The following is a 12,273-nucleotide window of genomic DNA, read 5'->3' on the forward strand; positions in this document are numbered from 1 at the left end:
TGATTTCGAAGTCTCCAGAACTGTGGGCCAAATAAATCTCTGTTCTTTATAGACTATCTAGTTTCAGGTATTCTGTAAAATGAACTAAGACAGAAAATCTATATTATTTGCAATTTAGCACTTCTTGTCTGATGTGCTGTAAGTCTTAAGGTGTATCCCAATGCTATCTGTGATGTGGCACATTGAGAAACTCATAGGCTATAATCTTCATGAAAATAAAGGATCTAATATAACTACAGTAATGCAGAATTTTGTGCTAATGGGCAGAATGGCTAAGTATAAAATACTGAAAAAGTCAATGAAAGGGAAAATCATTAAAAATTGAAGATGTAAGATAAATTTCACTCCATAACTCAGGATAACAGAGCTACCTAACCCAGTTTCTCTTTGGGAGAGGAACAGGACCAACTTTCAGATGCTATTTATTGTTGACTCCTGTTCTGACCCAATGTAAACTTGGTGAGGATGGGGACTATTTTATTCATTCTTGAAATACCAGCACCTAGAATCGGGGCCTAGCTCATCATAAATTTTCTTTCCTTCATTTTTAGCACTGGGGATTGAACCCAGGATGCTTTACCACTGAGTTCCATCCCCAACCCTCTTTATTTTTAATTTTTTAATTTACCCTGCCTCACTAAGTTGCTTAGGACCTCGCTAAGTTGCTGAAGCTGGCCTTGAACTTGTGATCCTCCTGTTTTAGCTCCCAGAATCACTGGGATTACAGGTGTGTGCCAACATCCTGGGCACATTTTATATTTTCAGTGAATATTTGGCAATTGAATGAATATTAAAGAAGTTAAAAAATAACAATACCAAGAGGAGTAATGAGAATTTACTCTTCTTTGTTCCAAGTTCACAGAATTAGAAATGTATATATGGTTTTTTCATAATGTTAATATAAAATGTTCTCCATTTGTGTGTCTATTCTTTTCTCTATATTGTTTTAAAACAGTCATGGAATAAATATTTGCTTTATAAGTATTTATACTTTATAAGTATTTCCTTTCAAATAAATTTTGCCAAAGGAAAAGACTAAAAAGGGATCCAGGTATCCAAAAATTATAAATTAATTATCTATTTACCTATGAAATAGTCTTGTCCAAAAAGTTAAACCTAAATCTAATTAAGATTCTGAAAGCAGCAGTGTTTTTGAGCCCTGGTTTCATTTTAGAACTTGACATTATCTTTTAAAAAGAAAGAGACAATAAAAAGTAATTTAGAACTTAAAAAAAATCAAACAACTCATTATTCACCCCCCTCCCCAAACCATTTTAAAATTTTTAAAAGACAAACCTTGGCTTTTTATAGGAATGAATGATGCCAGTTATAATGAAGGAAATACACAAGATGAGTTTCAACTATCTTGTGCTAAAAAGCAAGGAAGTCATCAAAGACAAATGGGTCATGTCAGAACAACAAAGGAATCAATGAAAGGACTTATATTAATAAAAAACGAGAATAACTAAGGATCAGAAATAAAAAATGAAAATGAAAAAGATAGTTGCACAATGAGTGCAGACATTTCTGCTATAATACAGGAACAAGCAGAACAAACTTTTGATGTGGTTTTGCAATATCACATCAAAAGTAACTGGCATTAGGCAGAGACATGTTAGGAACTCACAACTTAAATCCAGTTCAACTTTCTAATTAGAATACAAACAACAACAACAACATAACAAAACAATAATAATCTAAAAAAATTCCAAACCCAATTAAAAATATTTGTCAAATTCCTAAATAGTAAAGAAATATTACAATTGGGCTAGGGATGTAGCTCAATGGTAGAGTGCTTGCCTAGCATGCACAAGGCTCTAAGCCCAGAGCACCCCCACGTCCAAAAAACTTTAACAACATCATCAACTATAAAGAGTCTTTGACAGAAAAAGGTACAGAGCCAGGTATAGTGGTGCAGGCCTGTAATCACAGTGACACAGGAGGATTGCAAATCTGAGGCCAGACTCAGAAACTTAATGAGATCTAATCTCTAAATGAAAAGGGTTGAGGATATAGTTCAGTGGTAGAGCACCCCTGTGTTTAATTTACAGGACTGAGGTGCAGTAGGAGGGAAGAAAGTACAGAAGAGTTCAGGATGCAAAAGTTGAGGCCTTTCATGAAGTCAAGGATAAAATGCATGAAATGAAGTAACTACAGCAGAAGCACCTCCAAGACTTAGTTAAACTGAACCAGGGGTAGTAGTGAGAGAACGCCTTCCACTGGTGTTTTATAGTATTTGGCTGCATTACTCTACTCGGTATTCATGTGGTGTTACTTGTTAAGATACATTAAATTTGAGGAAATATCACCTATGAATTAAGATGATTTCCTTGCTACACTGAGATCATATCTTTTTATGTATCTCATATAAGTTAATCAACTTTGTAGAAGAGACTGCATGCAGTAAATTTGTAATTATTCTCAAAAAGAAAAACAAAACAAAAACTTCATCTTATTGGTAATAACTGAAAGAAGTGGGACATCAGTATCTTATTCTGAAAACTAACAGTATTTTGTAAGAACTTTATTTCAAAGTAACCACTAAACAGCACTAATCAATGAAGGGAAGTTCTTTATACATAATTCCAGCTAATAGGTATGGGAGGGATAACAACTAAAAATCACCATTTTATAAACCCTAATTCATCAATTGCTTTAAGTGATGCTTGACTATGGCTCCAGCCATTAGATGAAAGACTGATGTGAATTATCACATAGAAGAAATCAGGTCCTCACCACCAGCTCACCAATCTGAGACTCACTAAACGTGAGACAACCTGTGTGCTTCCCAACATTCAGAAGAAGTACCCGTTATAGAATATTCTTGCCCAAAAAGCTAACCTAAAACTTAACCTAACTCTTTAACCTAACTCTTTAGATTAGTTCTCAGCCTTGACTGCTTACCAGCAACACCTGAGAAGATTTTCAAAGATACTATTGTTTGGGTCCCACCTTTCATCAATTAAATCAACAACACCTCTGGAGGTGAGGCTCAGTCTGCCATCCTCATAAATCTCCCTGGGGTGACTCTAATGTACAAGCAGAATTGAGAATCACTAATCCAGCATTAAGAGGATCTACTTCACAGGATATGGATATGCAGCAATTCTCAAATTTTAATGTGTCCTTCATCCCCCGGGGATCATGTTAAAATACAGATTCTGATTCAATAGTCTTGGGGTGGGTCTGATATTCTGTTCAGAGATGATGCTAATACAGCCAGGAGGCTTAAAACAGAAAGAATATAGACCAGTGCTGTCCACTAGAAATATGAGTCACATATGTAATTTTAAATATTCCAGTAAATACATGAAAACCTGACAGAATTAATAATGTACTTATTTATCCTAATATGTCCAAAATATCATTTCAACATGTAGTCAATGTAAGAAGTTACTAATGAGATATTAACTTTATTTCATAATCTCATATGTATTTCACACTTACAACATATCTCAATTTAGACTGACCATGCTGAGCCATATGTGGCTAGTGGCTAACATGTTGGACAGCATGAATATAGGAAAATTAAGTAAACCACAAGGGAACATTCCAGAATGCTAGGCATTCTAGATGAAAAGTCTGTAAATAAACAACTGTAGGAAAAAATGAATGTGGGAGAAATTACTTTACTAAGTGGCTAAGGAGTTATAACTGTATGTATGATTTTCAATCCTGATTCAGAAACATCAACTACAAAACAATATATTTTAGACAAACAGGAACATTTGGTTACAGATGAGCACTGGATGATAGAATGCAATGTTCCTAATTTTATTAGGTGTGATTATGTGAAAAAAAATTCTTTTTTAAAAAAGGTATACTAAAGTATGTAGGAATACATAACACTGATTTACTTTAATAACAGATTAAAGTTTGACTTAGTTGAAAGACAGTTCAGTCAAAAAAAAAAAAAGGTGGGGAGAGAAGATGACAACAATGATGGTAACAAAATAGAAAAAGAGGAGATAAAGCAAATCTGATAAACTCTTAGTAACTGTTCAATCTGTGTGATGGGCATTTCAGGGTTTTACTATAAAAATTCTCTTTTGTGTGCACTTCAAAGTTTCTTAATAAAACATGGAAATTAAGTTGGATGTGGTGACACATGATTGTAATTACTCTGGAGGCTGAGACAGGAGGATCAAAAGTTAGAGGCTAGTCTGGACTACTAAGTGACACCCTGTCTTGAAATAAAACTGAATAAGGGCCAAGGTGTAGCTCAGTGTTACAGCACTCCTACGTTCAACCTCTAGTACCACAAATAAAACAAAGAAATTGAAAATAAAATATCTTTAGAATCTAAATGTTAATTCTAACTTAAAAAATAACATTGTAAACCAAATATAACATATACCATCTTAACCACTTTTAAGTGTACATACAGTTCAGTGGAATTAAACACATTCACAATTATGTGAAACCATCACTAGCAGCTATCACATAGCTCTTTTCATCTTGTAAAACTGAAAATCTATATCAAACAGTAATTTCCCAGTCTCCTCTTGAGCCCCAGGCAACCAGTATTCTATTTTTCTATGTAAATTTTACTATTCGAAGTACCTCATATAAGTGGAAACATATAGTATTTCTGTGGATGACTTATTTCACTTAGCATAAACAATGTCCTGAAACTTCACCCATATTGTAGCATATTTCCTTCCTCTTTAAGCTAAATAGTATTTCATTGTGTGTACATACCATATTTTGCTTTTCCATTCATTCAGACAAGATACCTTTTATGTCATCTGTCTTTTTAAATCTATTAAGAGTTTAATGTGGGAGAGAAGATGGTGGATTAAAGGAAGAATGCACTTCCCAGCAGTTCCTTAGCCCCAACTTACAAAGCAGGAAGACTGTTCTTCAGTGAGGTGGGTAACTAATGGTACTCACTAAAACTTAACACTGGACTGTTTAAAAAAAAAAAAAACACACACACACATAGAGACAAACATAATATTTCAGAGACACACCAACTTGACTAGCACCAGTGGTAGGTGCAGTGACAAGAGGAGCATAAGCAAAGAGAGAGGATAGGGCAGCTGGTAGGAAAAGAAATAGATACCTTAACAGGAACCCAGATATGTGTCTAGAAATTGACAAGGTATAACTGAACCAGACACTTATGCAATGGGAGACAAAAATACAGAGATAATAAAGGAGATGATGGATCAAGCAAATGGAAAGAAAGGGGCTGCTACTGAAGCTCTGAATGATAATGAACTATAGAAAGCCACTGACTTGTTCACAGATGCCATCAAGCTAAATCCTCACTTGGGTATTCTGTGTACCAAGAGAGTCACTGTCTTCACCAAATTACAAAAGCCAAATACTTCCATTCAAGACTGTGACAGAGCCATTGAAATAAACTCTGATTCAGCTCAGCCCTCCAAGTGGCTAGGGAAAGCACACAGACTTCTGGGACACTGGAAGGAATCCCATGATCTTGTCCTTGCCTGTAAACTGGATTATGTTGGTGATGCTAGTGCAATGCTGAAAGAAGTTCAACCAAGGGCCCAGAAAATTGCTGAACAATGGAGAATGTATGAGCAAAAACATGAAGAGTGAGAAATCAAAGAAACAATAGAAAGAATGAATTAAGAAGGCTTGAGAATAGCATGATAGCCCAGAGGGAGGAAAAAGCCAGATGGTAAGCAGAAGCTCAGTATGGTTCTTTTCTGGGTGACTTTCCTAAGGAGAATACCTGGAAGGGGAGTGGGCATGCCTACAATGGCAGGAATGCCTTGGCTCAATGAAACTTTTAGTGACCTGGAAGCAACCTAGATCACTTAATGGATGTCGTAAAAATACATCCTAAGAGTTGGGGTTCTATGAAGATAATCCCTACTCTTCTACACCAAATACAGTTGAAACATTTTACAGTAGTTTGCCCTTAGGGTATTTATTTAGATAACGTTTTCCTATTAGGAATTACAAACTTGAAACACTTTTTACAACTTAAAGATATTTAAAACAAAAGAAAAGGGGGTGCAAATTCATACATTTTTCTTTGCTAATTACTTTGGATTTTTCCTTTGACATTGGGCAAGGAAGACACTACAGTATGGAAAGTTTGTTAGTCTAGTGTGAGTGAAATAATGACTTATTAGTGTGAAGCAAATAAACATCATTTACATAGGTAAAGGTGGAGTTGGATAAAGTTTGAGGCATTTTGATTTGTCTTTTGAAATACTTTTCTTAAAAAAACTACATTTGTTTTGATAAAACTATTAGACTCACCACCAGTATTTCACTATAACCTGGGTAGGAACTGGAAGTACTTGAGGCAGCAGAAACCTTACTATGTTTAATATGACATGCACCTTGGTGTAGGTTGCATTTAAATCTTACACTGTGTTGAAGAGGTGATTTTTTTTTTTTTTTTTTTTTTTGGTTATGCTGCAATGGATTACTTAGCTCTATTTTAACACGGGGAAATAAGAGAATACTTTTCTTTTTATATTTCTGTGTTTAAAATTTAATTTACTTTTCCTCATCAGAAAATAATCAACCCTATGCCTGCTTTCTGCTTGTTGTATTAGCTAATGATAATTTTTTTCTTACTAGCATCATCACTGCTATCTTCACTCACTCATAGCATAAATGTGCAAGCATGTTTCATGTTAATTAGATGTGTAATACATATTAATTTAATATGTAATATATATAGTAACAGTGGGATAATATTCATAGTAGTGTAGTTTATTACAATATTTTTTTGTTTTGTTTTTAACATTTTTTAAACTTTATTTTATTTATTTATTTACTTTTATGTGGTGCTGAGGATCGAACCCAGGGACTTGCACATGTGAGGTAAGCATTGTACCGCTGAGCCATAACCCCAGCCCCTCTTACAATCTTAAATAAGATTGCTTATTTAAATGTTATATTCCACCCTGACAAAATCCTGTGATATCTTTAAAAAACAATGGAAGAGGTATTCCTTTTGGTGTTGGTCTTCTACTTAGGAAATACCTACTGATCTTTGTCTTTTTAAGAGTATATGGTTTGAATTAATTGATGTATATAGAGGCAACTAGCTTCCTGATCAATTTTAAAATAGACGAGAGTCTTATTAATTCATTATGGAATAGTTAGCACTATGAAGATTCATTATTTATCTCTTCCATAAATACTGCAACTATACCTCTACCTAGGCTTTCTTTCCCTCTTGCCCCTGCAGGGATAAGGAATATGATAAATTTTATGGAGTGCATTTCTACATTAGCACATTTCTGACATCATTTCTAATGCTTTGCTATGCACAGGTAGACAGAAATACAACTGTTACAAAAGTGAGAGAAAGCTGTAATCTAATGGAGCATGCTTTTAAAATCCTTTAAAAATACATTTATATTTGGATTGGGGTTTTCGAGTGTTCTTTTTGTTCATATGTATTATCAAAATCTTCAATATGTGCTGTTCTTAATTCAATAAGAAAGTTTCTTCCTGGACTCTATTTGATTGGCTTATTTATATATGGCTTAGCTATATTCTAATACTATGAATATAATTATAAATGGGTATGAGTAACATTATTCTTCTGAAAATGTACCCTGTGCTTTTAGATTTTTGAAAGTTCCATAAATACAGTCATAATTTTCATAGATACTCAATAACATTTCTAAACCAAAATGTTCTTTTTTTTTCTGCCAATGATGCTAGAAGAAGGAAAACAAAGTTTTTCTTCTTAAAAATATATAGTTGGGGTTGTGGCTCAGTGGTAGAGCTCTTGCCTCACATGTGTGAGGCATTGGGTTTGATCCTCAGTGCCACATATAAATAAATGAATAAAATACAGATCCATCAACAACTAAAAATTTTAAAATATATATATATATATATATATATATATATATGTATATATATATATATATATATTTATTGGATATTTCTAGGTATTTTTAAAATAAAATATAATTTCAAACTGGAAAAAATAAATAAATAAGTAAATAAATAGCTTCCCTATAATCCAACAGCAATTCTGCTGAGAAAAAAAAATCAGCAAAACCATCCTTTTCACAACCTAAAATAAACAAACAAACTTGGGAATTTATCTAAATAAGGAGGTAAAAAGATCTCGGCAATGAAAATTATAGAACACTAAAGAAAGAAATTAAAGAAGAACTTATTAGTTTTAATCAACTTTTTTTTTTTTGTCACTGTGACCAAAACACCTAGCAAGAACAATTTTAGAGGAGAAGTTTATTTGGGGCTCACAGTTTCAGAGGTCTCAATCCCCAGACAGCTGGCTCCATTGCTCTGGGCCCAAGGTGAGGAAAAACATCATGGTGGAAAAGTGTGAAAGAGGAAAGTGGCTCAGGACATGGAACCAGGGAGCAGAGAGAGAAACTAAACTTGGCTCACAAAGTACAAAATATATATCCTAAAGGCACACCTCTGATGACTCACCTTTTCCATCCAAAACTTACCTACCTATACTTCCCACCCTGTTAATCGTATCAGTGGATTAATGTACTTATTATTTTAAGGTTCTCATAACCCAATCATTTCACTTCTGAGTTTTCTTGCATTGTCTCATACATGAACTTTTGGGGGACACCTCATATCTAAACCATGGCACCTTAGAATATGTAAAGACCTCCTATGTTCTTATACAGGCAAAATTAATATTGTCAAAATGGCCAAACTACCAAAGGTAACATATAGATTCAATGCAATCCCCATCAAAATATTAATGACATTCTTCACAGAACTAGAAAAAGATAGTCCTTAAATTCATTTGGAAGAATAAGAAATCCAGAATAGCCAAAGCAATCCTGAGCAAGAAGAGCAATGCAGAAAGCATCACCATACCCAATCTCAAATTATACTACAGAGGTATAGTAACAAAAAAAGCACAGTGTTGGCATCAAAATAGACATGAATGGAATAGAAGACAGAGACAAACCCACATACTTATAGACATCTGATACTTGACTAAGGTATTAAAAATGTGTGTTGGGGAAAAGATACACTTATTAACAAATGGTGCTGGAAAAAATGGATATCTATATAAAGAAGAATGAATTTAGATCCCTCTCACCGTGCACAAAAGTCAATCAAAATGAATCACTGTCTTAGGAATTAGAAATCTTACAACTACTAGATGAAAACACAGGGTTAACACTCCATCATACAGGTGCAGGCACTAACTTCCACAATAAGACCTTTAAAGCACAAGAACTAAAACTAAGAATCAATATGTAGGATATCACCAAATTGAAAAAGCTTCTGTACAACAAAGGAAATGATTAAGAGTGTGAAGAGAGAGAGCTTACAGAATGGGAGAAAATCTTTGCTAGCTAATTCTCCAATGGGATCAATATTCAGAATAGACTAATATTGAAAAAACCCAATAATCCAATCAACAAATGGGCAAAAGAACTAAACAGATGTTTCTCAAAAGAAGAAACACAAATGGCCAATAAATACTTTTTTTTAAAAGTTCAATATCTCTAGCAATCAGGGAAATGCAAATCAAAAATACACCAAGATCTCACTCCAGTCAAAATAGAAATCCTCAACAACACAAAAAATAAATGCTGTCAAGGATGTGAGGAATAAGGTGCACTGATACTTTGTTGGTGGAACTACAAATAAGTACAATCCCTCTAAAAAGCAGTAGGGAGATTCCTCGAAAAACTAGAACTGTAATCACCATAAACCCTGTTATCTTACTCCTTGGTATTTATCTAAAAGTACTAAAATCAGCATACTATAGTGATACAGCCACTTCAATGTTTATAGCAGCAGAATTCACAATAGTCAAACACAATCAGCCCAGAACACCATCAATAGATTAATGAATCAAGAAAATGTGGCATAAACATATAATGAAGTTTTTCTCAGCCATAAAGAAGAATAACATTATGGCATTTGCTGGTAAATGAATGGAAATGGAGAACTTCATGCTAAGTGAAATAAGCAAGACTCAGAAAATCAAGGGTCAAATGTTTTCTCTCATATGTGGTAACTACAGCAAAATAAGAAAAAAGAAAGCAGGAGGGGTCAGATTTCATAAAGGTATAGGGAAGATCAGTGGGGGAGATGTGAGGGAGGGAAGAAGGGAAAGAAGATAAAATATAGAATGAATTTAATAAAATCACATTATATGCATATGCAAATATACTATTGTAAATTTCACCTTTAAGTATATGTAGAAAGTAATGATAAAAGTAAATAAATAAATAAGTGGGAGGAAGATCAATAGAGGAAAGAGAATTAGGGGGAGAGAGGAGGGCAAAAGAAGGGGACAAACAGGGATTTAAACCAAATTCCATGCATGTATAATTTTGTCAAAAAGAACCCAAATACTATGTGTGACTATAATGCTCTTATAAAAAAAAGAGTTTAATGTGGCTTCCCATATGTCTATCCTGGGACACTTCCAATGGGAACTTAACGCTAATGCACACACTGCTGCTGTTGGGAAGTGTTCCGCATACCTTGTTGAGGTCTCTTTGGCTAATTGTCTTTTGTCTGGTTTTAGTTATTATTTCAAAGGGTACTAAAGTCTCCAACTATTATTGCAGAACTATTTCTCTCTTATTTTTTGCTTCATGTATTTGGAGGGTCTGTCATTAGATGCATAACAATATCACCTATATATTCTTGCAGTATGAACCTTTTTATTAATATAAAGTCCCTCTTATAACCTTTTTTGCTTTAAAGTTTTCTTTTTTCTTAGAATAGCATACTATACTTATTCTCTTTTGGGTTTTATTTACATAAAATCTTTTTCCATCAGTTTGTGACTTCTGATATAAAGTGAGCCTCTTACAGAAATCTGTCTTTTGATTGGAGAGTTTAATCCACTTACACTTAATTACTGCCAAGGACAGACTTATGTCTTTTTGATACCTGTTTTCTATATGCCTTATAGCCTCTTTTCCTGAAGTACTGTCTTCTTTTGTGTTTGGTCAAATTTTTGGTATGTAATGTTTCAATTTCTTTCTCATTTCCTTTTGTAGATATTGTATAGATATTTGTGTTTATGAAGGAGATTACATTTAATATCTTAAGGTTATAATACTTGAATTTGAGTTACATCAACTTCAATAAAAATATATAAAAACTCTGCTCAAGGAGCAGTCTGCCCTCATCCCTTTTAATTATCAATGTTTCAAAATTACATCTTTATACATTTTGTGCCTCAATATATAATCTAATAACTTTTTAAAGTGTGCTAATCTTATAAAAAACAAAATGTGTAGTTATTAGCCAAAGGCAAAATATTAGCTTTTAGACTAATTATTTTTTTAATATACTAGTCTCTTAAATCATGTAGAAAATAAAAACTAGAGTACAAACCACTGTTAAAAATATACTGGCATATTTGCCCATGGTCCACCTTTAATGAGATCCCCCTTTCTCCATATAGTTTCAAGTTTCATTTTGCCTTGTGCAAGGCAAGTCTAGAGGAAATGAACTCCCTCATTTTAAAAACATTATTTTATCACTATTTTTTATTAAAATCATTAGTGTATGTTAATTGTATCATATAACAGATTTCATTGTGACAATTTCATATATGCTTTGCTATTACCGTCTCCTACCCCCCTACATTCCCATTCCCTTCCATAATATTTCCCCTTCCAATTTTATGTTCTCTCCCCTTCCCACTAGACAGAAAATGATGTTTGTCTGAGTCTGGCTTATTTTGCTTAACACAATCTCTAGTTCCATCTATTTCCTGGCAAATGACATGATTTCATTTTTCTTTATGGATGGATAATACTCCATTGTGTGTGTGTGTGTGTGTGTGTGTGTGTATACACCCCATATATTCTTTACCCATTCATCTGTTGGTAGGCATCTAGACTGAGAATGTCTTAATTTCTTCCTTATGTTTGAAGGCTATTTTTGCTGGACATAGGATTTCGAGAAGATAGTTTTGTGGTTTTTTTATAAGCACTTTGAATATATTGGCCCACTGATTTCTGGCCTCCAGAACTTCTGATGAGAAATCTGCTGAAAATCTTACTGAGGAGCCTTGGTGTATGAGAAATTCCTTTTTTTACCCCTTGCTGTTTTCTAAATTTCCTTTGTCCTTCAAAAGTTTGCTTGTAATGTGTGTTGGTGTTTATTTCTTTCTTTCTTCTTTTTACTTGTTCTTTTTAGTTTTACATGATAGTGGAACATATTTTGGCACACCATACCTACATGGAGGTTAACCTCCCACTTTTGTGGTTGTATATGATGTGGAGTTACACTGAATGTGTATTCATATATGAACACAGGAAAGTTATGTCCGATTCATTCTACTGTCTT

The 12,273-nt window shown here is 33.7% G+C and overlaps 1 protein-coding gene and 1 pseudogene across 2 annotated transcripts in view; one reads left to right on the forward strand and one right to left on the reverse strand.

Moving 5' to 3' along the window:
* Rundc3b (RUN domain containing 3B) overlaps positions 1-12,273 on the reverse strand; it is a 152,361-nt gene that overhangs the window by 32,566 nt on the left and 107,522 nt on the right. The window lies entirely within an intron of this gene.
* On the forward strand, positions 5,131-5,756 carry LOC114108489 (putative protein FAM10A5; annotated as a pseudogene).

This window comes from Marmota flaviventris, chromosome 1 (genome assembly GCF_047511675.1).
Source record: "Marmota flaviventris isolate mMarFla1 chromosome 1, mMarFla1.hap1, whole genome shotgun sequence".
NCBI classification, from domain to species: Eukaryota; Metazoa; Chordata; class Mammalia; order Rodentia; family Sciuridae; genus Marmota; species Marmota flaviventris.